The sequence below is a fragment of the Pelodiscus sinensis genome, chromosome 2 (genome assembly GCF_049634645.1).
Source record: "Pelodiscus sinensis isolate JC-2024 chromosome 2, ASM4963464v1, whole genome shotgun sequence".
NCBI lineage: Eukaryota > Metazoa > Chordata > Testudines > Trionychidae > Pelodiscus > Pelodiscus sinensis.
This window is the reverse complement of record NC_134712.1, coordinates 78,417,177-78,437,151: the sequence shown is the minus strand read 5'-3', so window position 1 is coordinate 78,437,151 and position 19,975 is coordinate 78,417,177. Positions and strand designations below refer to the sequence as shown.

Below are 19,975 nucleotides of genomic sequence, written 5' to 3'. Positions count from 1 at the left end.
TGCTTATGCTTAGGAATCTTTGCCCCTTAGGCTATGTCTACACTGCACAGTTATTTTGGAATAAGCTATTCCAGAATAGTTATTCCAAAATAGCTTATTTTGAAATAGAATGTCTACACTGCAAGGGAGCCTCAAAATTAGTCCAAGGCACGTTTCCCTAACGTCGATGTGCTATCTCGATTTAGAGCCCCAGAAGGAATACCTTAGAATGGCCCTGGTGAGGGGCTATTTTGAAATAGCTGAAGTGGAGCGTCTACACATGCCTTATTTTGAAGTAGCTATTTGGAATAGGTTTTATTCTTCATAGAATGATGTTTACAGAAGTCGGAATAAGCCACTCATTATTTCAAAATTATTTCAAAATAACAAAATTGCTGTGTAGACGCTTGTATAGTTATTTCGGAATAACGACCATTATTCCAAAATAACTTTGCTGTGTAGACACAGCCTTAAAGTCCAGATAGTATAAAGAGTGCCCAGTCAGGAATTTTAATACCTTCCCCCAGAGTCCAACCTGATAGCTTCTGTCAGTAAAGTCTTTATGGTAATAGCATGGGGGAACCAATCAACAGTCTTTGTTCCACAATGACCCATTTGGATTTAATAGTCCTTCCTGATATGTGGGAACTAACACCTTTTGTAGGAATTCAGCAGTTAGCATTAGGTGAAGTCCCCCCTCCCCTGTTTTAGTTACATAGTTTGAGAACAAACATTTTACAGTTCTAGAGCAAACTTTCAGCTGCCGGGCGCCTGGGGGCAGGGCCACTCACGTGCTGGGCATTCGGGGGCAGGGCCACTCACATGCTGAGAGTCTGGGGGCGGGGCCACACATGTGCCACGTGCCTGGGGGTGGGACCGTCCACGCACTACACGCCTGGGGCCGGCACCACACATGTGCCTTGTGCCTGGGGCTGGCACTGCGCATGTGCCGCGCTCCAGGGGCGGGGCCAGCCCAGATGATTCGGCAGGCGCCCATAAATGCCCCAGCGGGTGCCATGGCACCCGCGGGCACTGTGTTGGGGACCACTGTTCTAGAGAAAACAGGTATTACCTTATCAGCATGGGTATGATGCTGGTAAACAAGGTGCCAGCTCTTGTTACATCTTTAGGCATCAAGTGAGCATGGAGAAATTCATAGCTGCAAGGTGATCACATTCGCCTATGCTGAACACAGGACACCTGGTAAAATTACTTGTATTCAAGGGAATTCAATGGCAATCAGTCAGAACCAGGGGTGACCTGTGAGCCTATGCAGTTGGCGGTTGCCTAGGGTGGCGCCGGTCCGGGGTGCCCGATGATTACGTCACAGCCATTGACGGCCGTGCAGGTGGGGGCGCCGATCTCACCTTCCGCCTGGGGTGCCAGCTGCCGCAGCTGGCCTCAAGCCACTCCTGGTCAGAACTATGCAGAAATTAACATCAAACTGACTTAGCCCCTGTTTAAAAGAAGGACTGTATAGCTGGAGTCTTTTTATTTACTTTATCATCTTTAAAGTTTGCCCTGGGGAGAGGTGACACACACGTTCCCTGTATACTCTTTCACACAAAGATGGGGGTGACCCAACCCTCCCTGCCCAATGTTCTACACTTTCAATGCCTGGGTGGGCTGCAAGGATGGACGTGCCTCTTCTGGTACCGAGCACTATGTCTTCTCAAAGCAACATGTTGGGGCATGCAGGGTCACAGGCCTCCCTCCCCAGATTTCTGTCAGGGTTCACATCAGAATGTAGCAAGCAGCAACCTTTCCGCACTTTAGGAGGGAAGCAGGGAGAGATAGGAACTGCTTCTAGCTGAAGGGACCTGGGGGTGGGGTAGAGATGATATGGCCCGTGGTTTTCCAGAGGTCATCTCTTCATTCCTGCCCCCACTTCATTTCTCTATGGCTAGAAGCAGTTTGTCCCTTCCAGCCCACACAGTGTAGAAAGGCAGCTAACACCTCCAAACTGCTGCTGGCCACAGACATAACCCAGACACCTCCTATCCCCTTAAGGATGCATTGAGCACCAGATTCCAGGAAACCTGACAACAGGGGCTTTAGTGAATCAGCCAGAGAGGTGGCTCAGCATGGGAAGATACCTAGGGGCCAAGAGCAGCCCTGCCCTTCCTGGGGGCAGGCCCTAGGGCAGGGGCAATGTGTGATGAGGGTGCTGAGTGCCCCTGCCTGGGCACCTGCAGGTTCAGGGTGCAAACAGGCTCGAAATAGTTGTTTCCCTCATTCTAGTGCTTAGCTGAGGGGTGGAGAAGTGTCCCCATGTCTGAGCTATGTGGGGCTTTGGCATATGTGCGGCTTGGCTCTTCCTGGCCAGAATCCCAGGCCACGAGGTCTTGAGCTTTCCCTGGCTCACATCCCAACCAGAAACAGTGGGAGAAGGAAGGAGCCTTCCAGCCAGGCTGTTGGTGAATTGACTGATCTGACTAGGGCCTGGTTTGCCACCCAGGGCAAGGAAGCGGAGGAAGATATGGAGGAGCAGGAATGCTCCTGTCAGCTGATTCCTAAGTTATTAGCCGCAAATACCCTATAGTGCTGGCAGTGGTGTTCCGTTCAGAGCTGGGTGCCTGGCCAGCAGCTTCCAGTATCAGGCCATCCTGTCGGAGCTTAATTTGTGCTGGAGCTGAGCTCTGGCATTTTATTTTCAGTACAAATTAAACACTGGGGCTACGTCTACATTGGCAAGATTTTACGCAAATACTTTTAATGCAAGAGTTTTTGCGTTAAAGTATTTGCACAAGAGAGCATCTACACTGGCATGTGCTTTTGCGCAAAAGCATCCGTGCCAATGTAGACTCTCTCTTGTGCAAGAAAGCTCCTATGGCCAATTTAGCCATCGGGCTTTCTTGCGCAAGAAATTCACATTGCCTGTCTACACTGGCTTCTTGTGCAAGAACACTAGTGCAAGAGGGCTTTTTCCTGAGTGGGAGCGTCATAGTTCTTGCGCAAGAAGCCCTGATTTCTTACATTAGAACATCAGTGTTCTTGTGCAAGAACTCGCGGCCAGTGTAGACAGGCAGCAAGTTTTTGCGCAAAAGCAGGTGCTTTTGTGCAAAATTTTGCCAGTGTAGACACAGTGGGTGAGGCAGTGGGGCCCAGGGGTATTACAGGACTAGCTACAGGTCTTGTCTGTGGTGTGAGAGCTGAAGTACAATTTGAGCCGAGGCAAGTGACAACTCTGCAGGCTGGACACAACATGAATATTTTGGGTGTAAGTGGCCACTTATTACTAAATCCAGCTTGTCTGAGTGGCAGTTTAGACTGAAGAGCCCAAGGGAACTGACTGTGACTCCATGAAAAGACTGTTACAGTAATCTAGGCATTCACATTTGTTACTGGGTTGGTGGAATCTAATTATAGAACATATCACTAGTGTAGGGTGTCTGCCCAGCTTCTGACAGGCTGCCCAGAGGTTGGCATTCTGATTTGTGAGCCACTCCAGACAGCATGACAATAGGATACAGATATTAGCACCTATGGCATCCTACAAGCATTCTATGAAGTCTAAACACACATTCTTATAATACTAATACATGCTAACTATACCAACCCACAGGTAAGCCAGCCTCATTTCCAGCTATACATTTATCAGCATTCAGTGAAATCTGAAAACTTGGCATGAAATTGGCATCTTGTATGCTAGAGTCACACACCATCTGATCTTTTAGAAGAAACATGTTATTGGAGCCAAGATGAATCATAACCTATAATATTAAAAATTATTTACTTCCAGTAATGGCTGGGCCTACATTTAAAGAATGTTAGGCATATATAAAAAAATATTGAAAACTGGCTTTCAGGTAAGAGATTAATGAATTCTTCATTGCTTTTAAGAGTCATGCATATAAGAGAATACTGTCAGTTCACATGATAATATGACTCAAGGACAGTTAAGTGACTTTTCAAATTATAGGAAGTGCTGGGACTACAGCTGCACAGTTTTCCAACTGAAACTATTTGCTGCAAAATAAAATAAAATAAAATAAATGCAGATTTGGTGACACTGAAACATTTTATGAGTTCAAGTTCATTTTGCTGAATTATTTCAATTGAAAAAAAATCAGAGAAAATTGAATTTTGAAAGGATTTTTTTAAATTCAAAACAACTTTTCATTCAAAAATTCCTGTACTTTTATTGTTTTAAACGTTAAAAATATTAAAAATTATGAAAATTGAAGCAAAATGGGGGTTCTCCCCAATTTTTTAAAAATTTAATTTTCTGAAAAATTAAAAACAAAAATCATTTTTTGAATTGGCCATGAATCAAAAAAAATCTGTGATTTGCCCAACTCTCCTTAGAGGTTCATTTGTGATTATTTGGGCTGACTGGGTACTGAGCATGTGCCCAGGTACCAAGCTGTTACATCAGCTGGTAGCAGCCCCATGAGGTAGACATAAAAGCAGGGATCCATAGGGATTAGGAATGATTCTTCCCTGCTTCCTTCACACCAGCCAGACCTACAGCATAGGAAAGATGCAAAGGAGGGAGAGCTGTAACGTTAGCTCCAGATCTTTCTTCTACAAGGTTATGTCTACACTGCAGATTTTTTCCAGAAAAACTATACTTACATCCACACTGCAACTGCGTTCTCTCAACAAAAAGTCAAAAGAACAGAGGGGTTTTTCCAACAGTGGTAAACCTCTTTCTATGAGGAAGAAGCCTTTTTCCAAAAGTGCCCTTTTGGAAAAAGGCATGTGTGGACAAGGAAGAGGGTCTTTTTTTTTTTTTTTTTAAAGAACAGGCCTCCAGGAAAAAGCACTGGTTGCCACTCCATCCATAGTAATCACAACTTAAATGCGAGATAGCGTCCAATCAATGTAGGCGCTATCTTTTGAAAAAGCAGATCGCTTTTTCGATGAGATTTTGCTGTGTGGACGCTTTTTTTCAAACGAAGTTTTTCCTGGAAGATCTCTTCCAGAAAAGCTTCTTATGAAAGAAGTCTGCAGTCTAGACATAGCCCTAAATACCAACATGATGTTCATGGCCAGCAATCCTAGCTTTATCACCAGAGCCTTCCCAGAATGCATCATTGAGGATCCACGTCCCATTGGAGTATTTGGGCCAAGCACTATACTGCAGATGTTCACAAATTAAATAAGAAAGGAGAAATGGATTGATAGGGTTAAGTACTATTCCAGCCATGACATGCAATAGCACTTCAAAGCCAAAGTTTCTCAGTCAAAGGAATGAATGTGGGAGTGATTTCAGACTCTCACTATAATGCAGGAACATGTTAACATCTCTTGTGTTCTTGTTGGAAGTCACTGATGGTCTGATTCTATGTTGCACTTCATCTTTGTATAGTCATTTACACCAGTATGAATGAATGCAAAGCAGGTGTAAAACACTACACCATTCTGATTTTAGACATCCAAAAAATCTTAAGGTGTTTCTTAAGATGGCATACAATGAGTACACAAAGGGTAGGGCAACCAAGAATCAGCCCAATATGTTTCCATTGGTGTATCTTAAGGTGGAATTTGGGCCAAACTCTTAACATTCTGGAAAAGATATTACTTAAAGAAGCACAAGTTAAAGGGTTTCCCACATTTCCTGTTTTCTTTCATTAGCAAAAAGGTTTTTCCATTTCTTGTGCACCTTCTAATTTAGGAGCCCATCATCTCATTCAGCATACAGATGTTTATCAAAGGAAGCAAGCAAATCCTTTCAGAGGTTTGTAATGTCTCTGCATGAGAAGAGCAGGAGACAAATCCCTGCAAGCTGCATGGAAACTTTTTAAAGACACCATAATAGAGGCCCAACTTAAATGTATACCCCAAATTAAAAACCATAGCAAGAGACCTAAAAAAGAGTCACCGTGGCTTAACCACCATGTAAAAGAAGCAGTGAGGGACAAAAAGGCATCTTTTAAGAAGTGGAAGTCCAATTGTGACAGGGTGAAGCAAGCCCGTCACCCGCAAGCGCCCGATGCCGCGGACGACGGCGGAGAGCCACCGGGCTTATCTCTAGCTGCGTTGCTGGGCACGGGAGACGGGGCGGTAATGCGTCATCAAGACACGCCGGAGAAAGCCGGGGAGGTCACCAGCATGACGGGTAGGAATCGGGCGGGGCACTCGGAAGGGGAGGAGGGAGCGCAGAGTGGTGTGGGGTATCTAAGGGTGCTGGAGGGCAAAGCAAGGGGGGAGCCGGAGAGGTAACCAGGGTCGAAACGGAGGGAGACGCGGCGGGGAAGGGCTGGCTGCCCGACCCCCACTAAGGGCTACGGGCGGAGGGTAAGAGCCCAACAGCGGGGTGGTGTTGGCCCAGGGAAGGGTCGCAGAGCCCGAGAGCAAGTGTGTTTAGGGGGCACCCCCCGCTTGCTACCATCTGGAGCGGAGCTCCCGGTGTTAGGGCCCTGGGCCGGGGTCTGGAGAGAGGGCGGGCCCGGACCCCCACCCCGCCCTTGGAGGGCGACAATCGCGTGGCTAGCGTCACAAGCGCTGGTGTACAAGCGAGTCTGTGACACCAATCCTAGTGCGATAAATAGAAAGGAACATAAACACTGTCAGATCAAGTGTAAAAATGTAATAAGAAAAGCCAAAAAGATTTTGAGGAACAGCTAGCCAAAAACTCAAAAAGAAATAAAATGTTTTAAAGTACATTAGAAGCAGGAAGCCTGCTAAAAATCCTGTGGGTCCCCTAGATGATCGAGATATAAAAGGAGCAATCAAGGACGATAAAGCCATTGCGGAGAAACTAAATGATTTCTTTGCTTCAGTCTTCATGGCTGAGGACGTTAGGGAGATTCCCAAATCTGCACCGTCCTTTGTGGGTGATGAATCTGAGGACCTGTCCCAGATTGAAGTGTCATTAGAGGAGGTTTTGGAACAAATAGAAATACTTAATGTCAACAAATCTCTGGGACCGGATGGCATTCATCCAAGGGTTCTAAAAGAACTCAAATGGAAAATTGCTGAACTATTATCTGTTGTTTGTAACCTATCTTTTAAATCGGCTTCCGTACCTAATGACTGGAAGGTAGCTAACGTGACACCAATATTTAAAAAGTGCTCTAGAGGCTATCCTGGCAATTACAGACCTGTAAGTCTAACTTCAGTACCGGGCAAATTAGTCGAAACAATAGTAAAGAATACAATTGTGAGGCATGTAGAAGAACATAATTTGTTGGACAAAAGTCAACATGGTTTCTGTAAAGGGAAATCCTGTCTTACTAATCTATTAGAGTTCTTTGAAGGGGTTAACAAACATGCAGACCAGGGGGATCCAGTAGATATAGTATACTTAGATTTTCAGAAAGCCTTTGACAAGGTCCCTCACCAAAGGCTCTTGTGTAAATTACATTGCTATGGGATAAGAGGGAGGGTCCTTTCATGGATTGAGAACTGGTTAAAAGACAGGAAACAAAGGGTAGGAATAAATGGTAAATTTTCAGAATGGAGAGGGGTAACTAGTGGTGTCCCCCAAAGGTCAGTCCTGGGACCAATCCTGTTCAACTTAGTCATAAATGATCTGGAGAAAGGGGTAAGCAGTGAGTTGGTAAAGTTTGCGGATGATACCAAACTGTTTAGGATAGTCAAGACAGAAGCAGACTGTGAGGGACTCCAAAAAGATCTCACCAAAATGAGTGATTGGGCAGCAAAATGGCAAATGAAATTAATGTGAGTACGTGTAAAGTAATGCACATCGGGAAAAATAACCCCAACTATACGTACAGTATGATGGGGCTAATTTGGCTACGACAAATCAGGAAAGAGATCTTGGAGTTATTGTGGATAGTTCCCAGAAAACTTCCACACAGTGTGCAGCGGCGGTCAAAAAGGCAAATAGGATGCTAGGAATTATTAAGAAAGGGATAGAAAATAAGACACAGAATATCTTACTGCCCCTGTATAAAACTATGGTACGCCCACATCTTGAATACTGTGTACAGATGTGGTCTCCTCACCTCAAAAAAGATATTTTGGCCTTGGAAAGGGTTCAGAAAAGGGCAACTAAAATGATCAGAGGTTTGGAACGGGTCCCGTATCAAGAGAGGTTAAAATGACTGGGACTTTCAGTTTAGAAAAGAGGAGACTGAGGGGGGATATGATAGAGGTATATAAAATCATGAGTGGTGTGGAGAGGGCGAATAAAGAAAAGTTATTTATTAGTTCCCATAATAGAAGAACTAGAGGACACCAAATGAAGTTAATGGGTAGCAGGTTTAAAACTAATAAAAGAACATTCTTCTTCACACAGCGTGTAGTCAACCTGTGGAACTCCTTGCCAGAGGAGGCTGTGAAGGCTAGGACTATAACAGAGTTTAAAGAGAAGCTAGATAATTTCATAGAGGTTAGGTCCATAAAAGGCTATTAGCCAGGGGATAGAAATGGTGTCCCTGGCCTCTGTTTGTCAGAGGCTGGAGAAGGATGGCAGGAGACAAATCACTTGATCATTGTCTTTGGTCCACCCTCTCTGGAGCACCTGGTGTTGGCCACTGTCGGCAGACAGACTACTGGGCTAAATGGACCTTTGGTCTGACCCAGTACGGCCATTCTTATGTTCTAAGAGGTTGGAACAATAAAATCTTGCTTGTTAAGTACAGTTCTGAGAATTTTGAAAAACAAAGTAAAAAACCTCCAGAAACCACAGATTAGATGCAAGTTCACGTAGTTCTCCTTGGCTACTTTGCGTTATTATTATTTCTTTTAAAGACTAATAGATCCTATTCTTGACAACCATGAAGCCAAGAGGTAGGATCTTATCCAGTATTTTCATTTTTTTGGTCCACAAGAGGCAATGATTGTATCTTAATATTATTTGTCTTAGCAAACCGCGTTCACTGTGTGAGCCTTGGCACAGGACTTCCAGTCTTAGGAATGCAGTCTTGTTTGACTGTAGGAAAAAGCCTGCCTTTCAATCCTTTCAGATCAGCTCATTTAGAGCGAGGTCATTTTTAAAATGGACCAAATTTTCAAATGTGCTCTCTAAACTTGCACCCATTATTTTTCACTTGCAAATTTCTGCACATATAAATACTCCCCTTTGATGTACACACATCATACAGCTGGTTCATTAGGTACTTGCCTCTCATTTCTAAAAGATAACTGAAAATTAATCTGGTAAAATTACTTTCCCGTATATAGCCTACCTTTCATGTCTACCCATAGCCTACCCCATGTATAGAAGCTGTTGAAACAGAATTAAGAAATGCAAAGGAGATATAATAGATATTTTGGTATTCAATCCTAACCACACCATATAGCACTGAGCATCTTATTAACCTGTACATAGTAACATACAAACACTTCTTCATATGGTCACAGAATTATAGAATGTAGGGCTGGAAGGGTCCTCACAAGATCATCAAGCCCACCCCCTGTGCTGAGGCAGGACCAAGTAAAGCTAGATCATCGTTACCATGTGTGTGTCCAATCTGTTTTTTAAAACCTTCAACTATAAGGTTTTCACAACCTCCCTTGGAAGTCTATTCCAGAGCCATTATAGTTGGAAAGGTTTTCCTAACTCTCCATTCTTACAGATTAAACCCATTTCTTCTTGGCCGAACTTCAGTCAACATGGAGAACAATTAATTACCGTCCTCTTTATAACAGCCCTTTGCCCTCAACTGTAGTCTTTTCTGAGGACTAAACAGTTTTTAATCTTCCCTTTTAGATCATGTTTTCTAAACCTTTTATCATTTTTGTTGCTTTTCTCTAGATGGTTTACAGTTTGTCCACATCTTTCCTAAAGTGTGGCACTTGGAATTGGACACAATACTCCACTGTAGGCCTCATCAGATCTAAGAGTGGGACAATTAACTCCCATATCTTACATATGACATGCCAGCTAATTGACCCTAGAATATAGCCTGTTTTAAAAATGCATCCCATTGTTGACTCTTATTCAATTTGTGATCCACTATAACCCCCAAATCCTTTTCAACAGCAACACATTTTCTGAGGAGACATTAAATCAGAACTTGTCTTAGAAGGTAGAGACTACTGTTAGCTTTGCTTTTATCAATTCATGCACATTTTCTCTAGCACTTAGCCCTACAAAATCTTGAGTCTCAGTCTCAGCAGATTTTTTTATTACAAGGCTACAATTTTAGTACTATTGTGTGTATATATGTGTGTGTGTGCATATGTAAGTTCATGCTGATGAGGACATGTAGCAGGCCAATGGGGGTGGACCTAACATTCATTCTACTGCAGTCAGTGCCTCCACCCTCCCCCCAAAAAAGGGGGAGAAAGAGAAAAATAATTTGAAAATTTATCTATTTTTGAACCCTAAAACACATGGAAAACATTGAAAATTTTCACCAAATTCTGTTTTCTCATGGAATAAAAACTTGTTTTCCGTGATGTCCTGTTTTTTGGACAAGATAGTCAAAAGATGTCCAGCAAACCAATCAATGACCCAGTTGGAGAGATTGGCTTGGAGAACAGCTAGCTACTGTGTGATCGTCTATGGTGCTCATCTCTGTAAGTGTAACATCATTGTGTAGAGAAGCTATCAATACACTGCAGTCGGAGGTCTGATTTGCTAAGGTAGGCTTTCATCTAACAACATGCTAAAAGTAGTGAAGATGTGGCAGCACCGGCTTCAGGTCAGGTTAGCCAGGTTACTAAGCATGTTTGCTTGGAGTAAGTAAGCAATGGTGTGTTTATCTGAAATAAACAATCCATTCCAAACCCTGCCTTTCTTGCTCATAATTGTTCCTATTCTCCCACTGTTTCTTTTGCCAGGTAAGCCAGGAAAACTCCAATGACTTCAGATTTACTCCAGATTTACACTCATTGAGTACAGAATCGGGCCCCAAAACTGGAGATTAAGATGTTTGTGGCTTAGTCCTTTCTATTTTCTAGGTTTTTTTTATGTCAGTGGAGTTAAAAAATGAGGCATTCATAGCATATGTTCTAAAATACCAAAGCAAAGCCTTAATGAGTTCAAATGTGTATGTCTGCTGTGAGTAATGATGCCTAATATTGCTACAAAATAATTCCTTTACATGTTCTTCTATTTTTTTTAAAAAAGCATCATTGCTGCACTGGGGTCATAAAAATTACGAATGTCTTTTCCCATGGCACGAAGCCATGGCATTCTGTAAGGCATTGTGTTGGGTTATTATACACAGTCTGTAATCAGAAACAAATGTAGCACATGAGATGATGGGATGTTGCATGGGAAAAGTGAAAATGGAGCAGGGAAGTGTGATGGACAGTGACTTGGACAACAGCATCACATATGAACTTGGTGCCCTATGCTTCACACACTAGAGATTATGCAATGAGAAATTATGTTTTTGGTTCTTGGACTGGAAAATGGAATAGCAATTCTTGTTGGAAGGAAATGGATTAAAACCTGTTGCTGTCTGGGATCCATGGTATATAATGAAATACTGGATTTCCTAGTCAGAATGAGAAGTGCTATAGGCAGGCCTTCTGGAAAAGTTTATTTTTGTATGGTGCCAGTTAAGTCAGGCATGACAGTGCTATCCATTGGTGAGAGATATTGTCTGCTATTGAAACCATTCTCGTGATAAGTTTTTTGTCTGGGTAATAGATGAGGGAGGTGGGTGTCCTGTCAGTTACAATGCTATGTTGTCTATCTGACAGATGGCAGAACAAGGAGCAATGGTCTCAAGCTGCAGTGAGGGAGGTCTAAGTTGGATATTAGGAAAAACTTATTTCACTAGGAGGGAGGTGAAGTACTGGAATAGGTTACCTAGGGAGGTGGTGGAATCTCCATTCCTATAAGTTTTTAAGTCTCAACTTGACAAAGCCTTGGCTGGGTTGATTTAGTTGGGGTCAGTCCTGCTTTGGGTAGGGGGTTGGATTTGATGACTTCCTGAGGTCTCTTCCAACCCTAGGATTCTATGATCTCTGTAAAAAGGGCTCTGGTTTCTTTTGAGAAAGTGTGTCACTTGAATTTGTGAGAGGTTTCTGACACTTGTATTAGTGCTGCCTGCAAATTAAACTTCTGATGGAGACTGAAAGCTGCAGAGCAATTCATCTGTCTATCTGCCAATGTTTCCTGGAAAAGATGCATGTTTGTTCTGCTGAAATGGTATGACAGCCATTTTTGCTTTCAGTCGTGGACTATGAAGCTTCAGCATCAAAGTTGGATTCAGATAAACTGATTTAGTCTGCAGTGCATGGAGTGAAAGGTCAAGTAAAATGAGTCTCATACAAAAATAATAAGCACTATTCAAATATAAAACTCATTCAAACTCTGCACCATTCTGCATTATTTCCATTCACTTTAAAAGTACTCTTATAATTGCCACACTCCCCTAAAAGTTGGGTAAGCTGTGCCATTTAAAAACTTACCTGACAAGGTTTTAATTACACCCCAGGGAAGTCAATGGTCCAGATCTATGCATCTAGTTGGGCTGCTTTTGACACCAAAGGTAGCTTAAAGTCCTTGTTGTATTCCTTTGATCACAGTGACATCCAGAGACAAGTTCAACACTTTGCATATGTTATAGAAATTATCATCAGCATGAAAGATGCACCAGCCACCTCCCTGACATGCCCTACTCCAGGAATGCTGATCCTAAGCTAGTTGGGGATTCCCTTATGTAAATCTCATTTACACAGTTGCAGGCTAGCAAAACTGTAGAACTGAGAACAAATCTAGTAGCTAGGTTTCCCAGCTGTTCAGTGAGCCTATGTGCATGTAAAAGTTGATACAGACATTCAGGGTATGTCTAAACTACAGGCTTTTTTTGACAGAGACTTTGTCGACAAAACCTCTTTCAAAAAGAGCATCTAGACTACAGCCAGTTCCGTCGACAAAGCTTTTTCAAAAGAGAGCGTCGACGCTATTTTTTGAAAAAGCACAGTGTGGATGCAATAGCGCCTTTTTTTGACATAACTCTGTTGAAAAAAGGCGTTATTCCTCGTAAAATGAGGTTTACCGCCGTCTATAAAACTGCTGCGTTCTGTCGACTTACTGTCGACAGAACTCAGCAGTAGTGTAGACGCAGATATAGTTTTGTCGACAAAAGTCCACTTTTGTCGACAAAACCCTGTAGTCTAGACACACCCTCAGAGATCAATCATATAGACACTTAGCACTAGAATTTCTACAAAGAAAAAAACTGTTAGGAATTTCTGTATCCTTTCTACTCCCACTAAAATGGAAAAGAAGTTTGGAGTAGTTGCTGATCCCACTCTGTAACAGAATCAGGCCCTCCGCAACTACTGTATTTCGCAGGTTTGATTCATTAAACAGAACTCCACTTAAATCTTTAGGGAAACCAGATATAGTGAGTAGAGGTTGTATGAAAATAACACTTCTCAAACAAAAGGAAAAACTATGTAGCACTTTAAAGACTAACAAGATTGTTTAATAGGTGATGAGCTTTCTGAGGAAGTGGGTCTGGCCCATGAAAGCTCATCACCTATTAAACCATCTAGTTAGTCTTTAAAGTGCTACATAGTTTTTCCTTTTGTTTTTGCAAGATCAGACTAACATTGCTACCTCTTTATTACTTTCTTCTCAGTTACCCAGCAATCGTTGTTTACAGTCTATTGTTTTGTTATTATACATAACTAAAGGAGTCATGCTTTGAAACATAACAGGATGGAGCCTTTTCTCTCAGCATCTGGAATCCAGTGACTCACTGAATTAATTAAAATTAGGGAATTGTCATTGAATATTTGGTATTTTACGTACAACTTAAAGTATTTACATTTATGAAGCACACAAATGTACCAGTTCCTGTTGATCTGCTCATTATAATATCCTTATCTGCCAGAAATTTTTTCTCTTCTCTCTTCGTGTCTCCTTTATGAAACAATAAAGACTCTTTAAACTGGAAACTATCAGCCTGTTGGTTTTACAGTGAAGCCTTGTGTGGCCAACCCATCAAACTGAAACTTTATCAGATTTCAGTTAAGGCCCCTCAACATGACTCACTTGCCCAACAACTCTCCTGATTATCCAAGCCCTGGTTGTCCCACAAACTTCTGAGATAAACTGATTAGCATAGGGGTTTGTTTGGCGTTGTTAAATAATTGATGCATTGGTCTATGCAGTCTGCAAAAGTAAAAGGATTCTGATCAGATCATGGCTCCCAATATCAGTCAAATCACAGTTGTCATTCATGAGACCACAGTCAGTGTGTGTCTATTGAAAGCCCTTCCCCAGTTCTTCCTTAGCAGTTGGAGTATCTTTGATTAACGAGCATGTTTCCTGCATAGGTAGGTTTGCTCATGTTGTAAATTTGTTTGCTTCCTACGGTAGTTGCATTTCAGAAAAGGAACCTTCTTAATGGAGCCTGAGTGCATATGCAACAGAAGAGGTTGCTTCTGGCTGACCTTCTTTCTCTGCAGTGCATAGGACAAAAAGGGACATGGTAACACCATTTGCTTACATTGGTAGGTAAAGAAAACCTTAAAAGGTGTGTGCGAGCTAGTCTCATTCAATTAATTTCTGCTTCTGTTATTTATTCACAATTGAGATAGGAGTTTTAGTCTATCTGCGTCCTTCAGCCATGGAGCTGATAACATTGCTTTGGAAAGGCAAGAGATTAAACATTAACAAGAAGAATGTTTCTAAAACAAACAATTTGAACATTATAAAAAGTAATTGGAAATAACTTCTTGCTTCCCTCCACCCCATGTTACCATTGTGCTGCTATTTCTGATATAACAGTCATGCTTGCATCAGCATGTGGTGCGCCCCGCTCCCGTACCCTATACAAATCAATCAGAGTTCTTGGGCTGGCCTTGAAATGTCATCCAATTAGGCTTTCATAAGGCATTATGATCCAAATGGAAATATTCCTGGGATAACAGCCTCTGACGTGTAATCTTTGCACTTCCACTTCTGGCACCAGTTGGACCCAGGAAGTGAAAAGAGGCAAGAAAGTTAAAGACATCAGGAAAAAATGTTATTCAGAGGCTTCTAAACCTCAGAAAATTGTTTGAATTCTGCGCAAAGGTATGGGACGGCTCCTACTTTCTTCAAGTCTGTTTCCACAGCTAGAATTTGAAATTTAACCAGCAAGATCAAAGATTCATTGTGACGTTTTGCTCTTTTTAATTTTGTAAGAAAAAAGGATTTAAAAATTAATTTTGTTCCCCCAAAATACTTTCACTATTTGAAGCAGTTTAACGTACTTTTAAGGGTCTGATTCTTCTTTCCTTTACATCAGCCTATCTACATTAGGCTTGATTCTAATCTCACTTAAGATTAAAGAAGTCATTCATGATTTATGTTAAGTCAATGTTACTGCTGATGTCCTCTAGTGTATGTGAGAAGAGAACCTGTCCCAAAACTCATAGTATGATTATTCTGTAAAATGGTCTAATCTCTCTTGGCTTGTTTGGTTTTGGTAAGAAAAACAATCAAACAGAGGGGGATAAGCCATCTCAGATAAAACAAAAACCAACCTCCACTTCTCCCCTCACAAAACAATCTGAAATTTCCATTTCACACACTCACTCACACACAATCTGTGTTGTTGACATTTTGTTTCATTCTGTAGAACAAAACATTGACATTGAAGACTTTCTAGCAAACCGATACAATCACTATCACCAGCCTCCCTGACTTCCATCTCAGTTTGGATGGAATCATCACAGTCTGCAGAATATGTGGGACCAGCATGTTCCCGCTCTAAAAAACCTCCAAATCACCTGTTGTTTACATGAATTTGTTTGCATGAATTATTTAGTGCTCATGGAAGGCAGAAACCACAGGTCTTGATTTCTCACAGAACAGGTACAGCATGGGTAGTTTCAATGGTCAGCACTAGCACTTTCAGAAGACACTGTAAGAAACACCAACAGGGGGAGGAGTTTTATTCTTTGTCTCCACTAGTAAGAGATTGGATCATACTCTGAAGCATATGAATGTAGAGTTTTTCCAAAATACATGATTTTAAAAAAAATCTCCAGTATCATAACTCTGTATATTCATGTCTTGGATACATAAAATTGTTTGTTCCAACCTTCTATGCTCTTGGTCTCGATGACATCTTGTGGCAATGAGTTCCCCGTAGTAAGAATGTATTCAGGTAAAAAGCTTTTCCTTTTATCATTTGAAAATGTGCCACCTTTCAACTGAATTGAGTATTTCCTTGTCCTTGTACTATGGGAAAAGGCAAATAGATATTTGTGATCTTCTTCTTCAGTATCATTCATTATTTTGCGTGCTTTCATCAAGTCTCCTCTTAGGCATCTCTTATTGATTGTAATCTGTACTGTTTTTAATTCAGCTAGAAGCAGGGTATTCCAGAAGTCTTGCAACCCCTCCCCCTCCCTTACAAGATTTGCAGCTCAATTTCCAGAACAATAAGGCAGCTGTGGCCGAAGAAAACTTGGGAGCTGGATCTACCAATATTTTGCCTTGCCACATTCCCTCCCTTCCTTCCCCAGTGTCTTTCATCCTCCTTCAGATCAGATCCCCAGTGAAGCTCTCCTTCCCCAGACAGACTCTTCCTTCCTGTCGCCCTCCCTCTGATGGACTCCTTCACTTTCCCCTGCCAGCTCCCCTGGATAGAATCTTGGTTTCTCACTGACTTGCTGCTCTGCTGAGACTTCTTGGCCTGGATCCCAAAGTTCTTGCCTTAATCCCTCCCTTCAAAAAGATTTGGATAGGTCTGGATAAGATTGCAAGTCTCTGGATGCTTATTCAAAGTGCTAGGTAGGGAGAAGGGGGCACATTAATGAAAGAAGCCAGAGGGCAGTTGCACAAGCTTAAGTAAACATTTTTATGAATCAAGGGATCTCCCAAAATCCCTCTCTTCCCTTATGGGTCAAATTCTGTTCAATTGAGCTAATTTGGATTTATATCTGTAAAGCAGCTGACTCTGTCCTACAAATCTGAGCAACTTCACTAGGCACTCTGAAGCAGCAGAGGAGACAGCCATGTTGTCAGAGGACATGAGTCACAAAAGAAAAGTATTGGGAATCTTTTCAGAAGAGCTCTGATATGTTATGTACCACTGGGCATTACAGTGGTGAGGCACCACACAGGACTTATTTGAAACAAAGCACTTCAAAGTAATATGTGTTGCATGGGTGTGAACAAAAGAAATCACAGAGATCTGGGTTTGTCATCCTGTCCTAGCTATGCTTCAGTGCAATCAAGAGTAAAGGGATGAGGCCTCCATGGACCCAGCTACTTTAGAAGCACAAAGTGTACATAGCAGATAAAGTACAGGCAGTCCCCCGGTTACGTACAAGATAGAGACTGTAGTTTTGTTCTTAAGTTGAATTTGTATGTAAGTCGGAACTGGTACATATTGTAGGGGAAACTCTAGCCAAACATTTCTCCAGAGCTCAGTTTTATTCTCCCACACCTCACTTCCCTCAGTCCTTTATTCTCAAGCTGAGGTGTCTGTTGAGAAAAGCCGCTCCGTGTCTCCCTGGTCTGCTGGAGGGGGGGCACTAGCTTCGCATCTCCCTGGTCTGCTGGGGGGAAGCAGCTAGTGCGGGGTTGCCTCACCCCGTTTGTAAGTAGGGATCTGATGTAAGTTGGATCCATGTAACCTGGGGACTGCCTGTAGTTGGCCCATAAAGCAATAAAAGAAATCTGTATTGTACCACCCTTCCTCCTTTCCATTTCTGGAAATTAAAGTTGAACAGAATATGGTGTTTGGACCTAGCACCTGAAAATTTTTTGGAGGTGAGGGTTCAGGATTTGAATTAATGCTAGGGTTCCACTTCTGGCTTGATGTTAATGGAACTCGAACCTCATGAGCAGGTCTTTCAAGATTTTGGCCCATAATGGAAGAAATAGCAGACCAATCTTTCTCATGAAGTTTCCACTATCTTGTGAGATTGGGAGCTCTCGTGAGATTTCAGGCACATTCAGCATTAGAACCAGAATATGGTCTACCTCCAGATTTTTAACCCTCTTAAAATGAAAAACCACAGGGACAAGCTTGGACCGAGGGGTTTCAATTTCAACTCTTCTGCTTGTAATGGACCTAAAAAAAGGGGGACTATAACTCCCATTTGTCTCCTTTCCCCTGTATATCCCTTTCTTCCTGGCTAAGCCGGGACTATTTTTCCTATCAGCCCCCCTCACTACTTGCACTTTCCTTCCCCCTTGCCAGGTAAGGGGAAAAGACCTGAGCCAGGAAGCAGTTGGACTCTTTGGCAGTAGGAGCCATGTAGCAGCAGAGAGGGAGCTGGACAGAAGCCTGAAGAACTTTGGGCTTGTCTACACTGCCACCCTAGTTCGAACTAGGGTGGCTAATGTAGGCATTCGAAGTTGCAAATGAAGCCCGGGATTTAAATATCCCGGGCTTCATTTGCATCTTGCCGGGCACCGCCATTTTTAAATCCCTGTTAGTGCGGACTCCGTGCCCGCGGCTACACGCGGCACGGAGTAGGTAGTTCGAATTAGGCTCTCTAATTCAAACTACCGGTACACCTCGTTCCATGAGGATATTTAAATCCCGGGCTTCATTTGCAACTTCGAATGCCTACATTAGCCACCCTAGTTCGAACTAGGGTGGCAGTGTAGACATACCCTGTGGGACAAGCTGAGAGAGCTGGACATTATAGCTTGGCGCAAATCTATGTGAGCTTTATGGGGGAGCAGAAGTGGGCATGGAGCCAGTGCAGATGGGCCCCAATGAGAGACACCAACTGAGCTTGGCCTGAAAACCCACAAGCCCCTATTTGCTTGAATAGAGCTTGGTCTGGAGAGGACACCTCAGGTATTAAGCCTGAAGAGCCCTAACCCTCGATTATACTGCCCCCAGGACTCAGACACTTACCACACATGCTCCCTGTGAATGATAACTGTTGAAGTCTCTGTACCTCCGTTCCTTTTCCCACCAGCGCCAGTGAACAGCTTTCCCTTAAGCAAGTGTATGTGAAATATTATAGGGGCCCACCAGGGCTAGTACCTTCAGGTGTTCTATAGTGCTTGCCTCTGAGACTCAGTACACTGGGCATGGTAGTGGCCCCCTAGGTTTGTAGTACAGAGTAACCCCAGTCACTGCACCCTGTTGGCCCCACAACAGTCAAAGATGTTTGTTCCTCTTCCAGCTTCTGGCTAGAAATAGGCTGTTTGGGGACATTAAGTTCTACTCTCTGTCCAACTGATGCAAAGTCATGTCATTTTCTTCAAATGAAAAGCATGATGTAAAGCAGCTTTAAAGAAACCCCCAGCTGATGCCAGTAAATCTCTATCTAGCCCACAACTGTTTAAAGTCAGGAAACAGTGGGTGCGCTCAAAACAACATATAAAGATAAAGATTTTCAATGCCAGAAGCGTGAGTGCATTTTAGAGGAAAATGGGGAGGGTGTTTCATCCTGCAAGAGATGAGAACATACATGAGCCTAAAAAGTGTGCCACTGTTATGGCACCTCAGAGTCAGCGAGGTGGCTGACTTTGAAAAATAGATCTTTGTATGGTGAAACTGTAGAGGAACTGTAGAGAAATAGAATGCACAACTATTAATATTGTTTGTTATTTGTTTTGCACTACTTCCTAAAGACCTAATGCAAGATAGGTAATTTACTTACTTACTTACAAACACATCCATAAGACTTGGTACTTTCTCCTGTAGTATTTACTGACTATCGTGGCCTGGACTCCTGGATTTGGCAGAGTTACACTATATTCCATTTTTGTGCTCCCTAGATTCTAGAGACAAGTAAGCCTCTGCTCTGCACAACCATTGGCTAGGAACCGAAGCCAGTGGGAACTGTGGGGGCAGTGCTTGTGGGCAAGAGCTGCGTGTGGAGCTTCTTGGTATTCCTGCCTAGGAATCAGCTTGCCAGCCTCACTGCGCCAGGGCCTGGGAGCCACCTGAGGTAAGTCTGCACCCCAGGCCAGAGCCCTCCCCCTCACTCCCCCCCAAAACTTCTGCCCCACTCCAGAGATCCCTCTCACACCTTGAAGCCCTCATCCCTGGCTCTGCCCCACAGGCCACACCCCCACTCAGAGCCCTCACACCTTCCACACCCCAATCCCCTGCCCCAGTGCAACGAAAGTGAGTGAGGGTGGGGGAAGTCACTGAGAAAGGAGAAATGGAGTTAACAGTGGCAGGGACTCAGGAAGGGGCAG

General features: G+C 43.0%; 1 long non-coding RNA gene across 1 annotated transcript in view; it reads left to right on the top strand.

The window, feature by feature from the left end:
• LOC142826734 (uncharacterized) overlaps window positions 1-19,758 on the top strand; it is a 28,948-nt gene extending 9,190 nt beyond the window's left edge. The window contains exon 3 of the long non-coding RNA XR_012900948.1: window positions 19,550-19,758. This is a non-coding gene — a long non-coding RNA (uncharacterized LOC142826734). The remainder of the gene's footprint in view (window positions 1-19,549) is intronic.
• The last annotated feature ends 217 nt before the right edge of the window (window positions 19,759-19,975 follow it).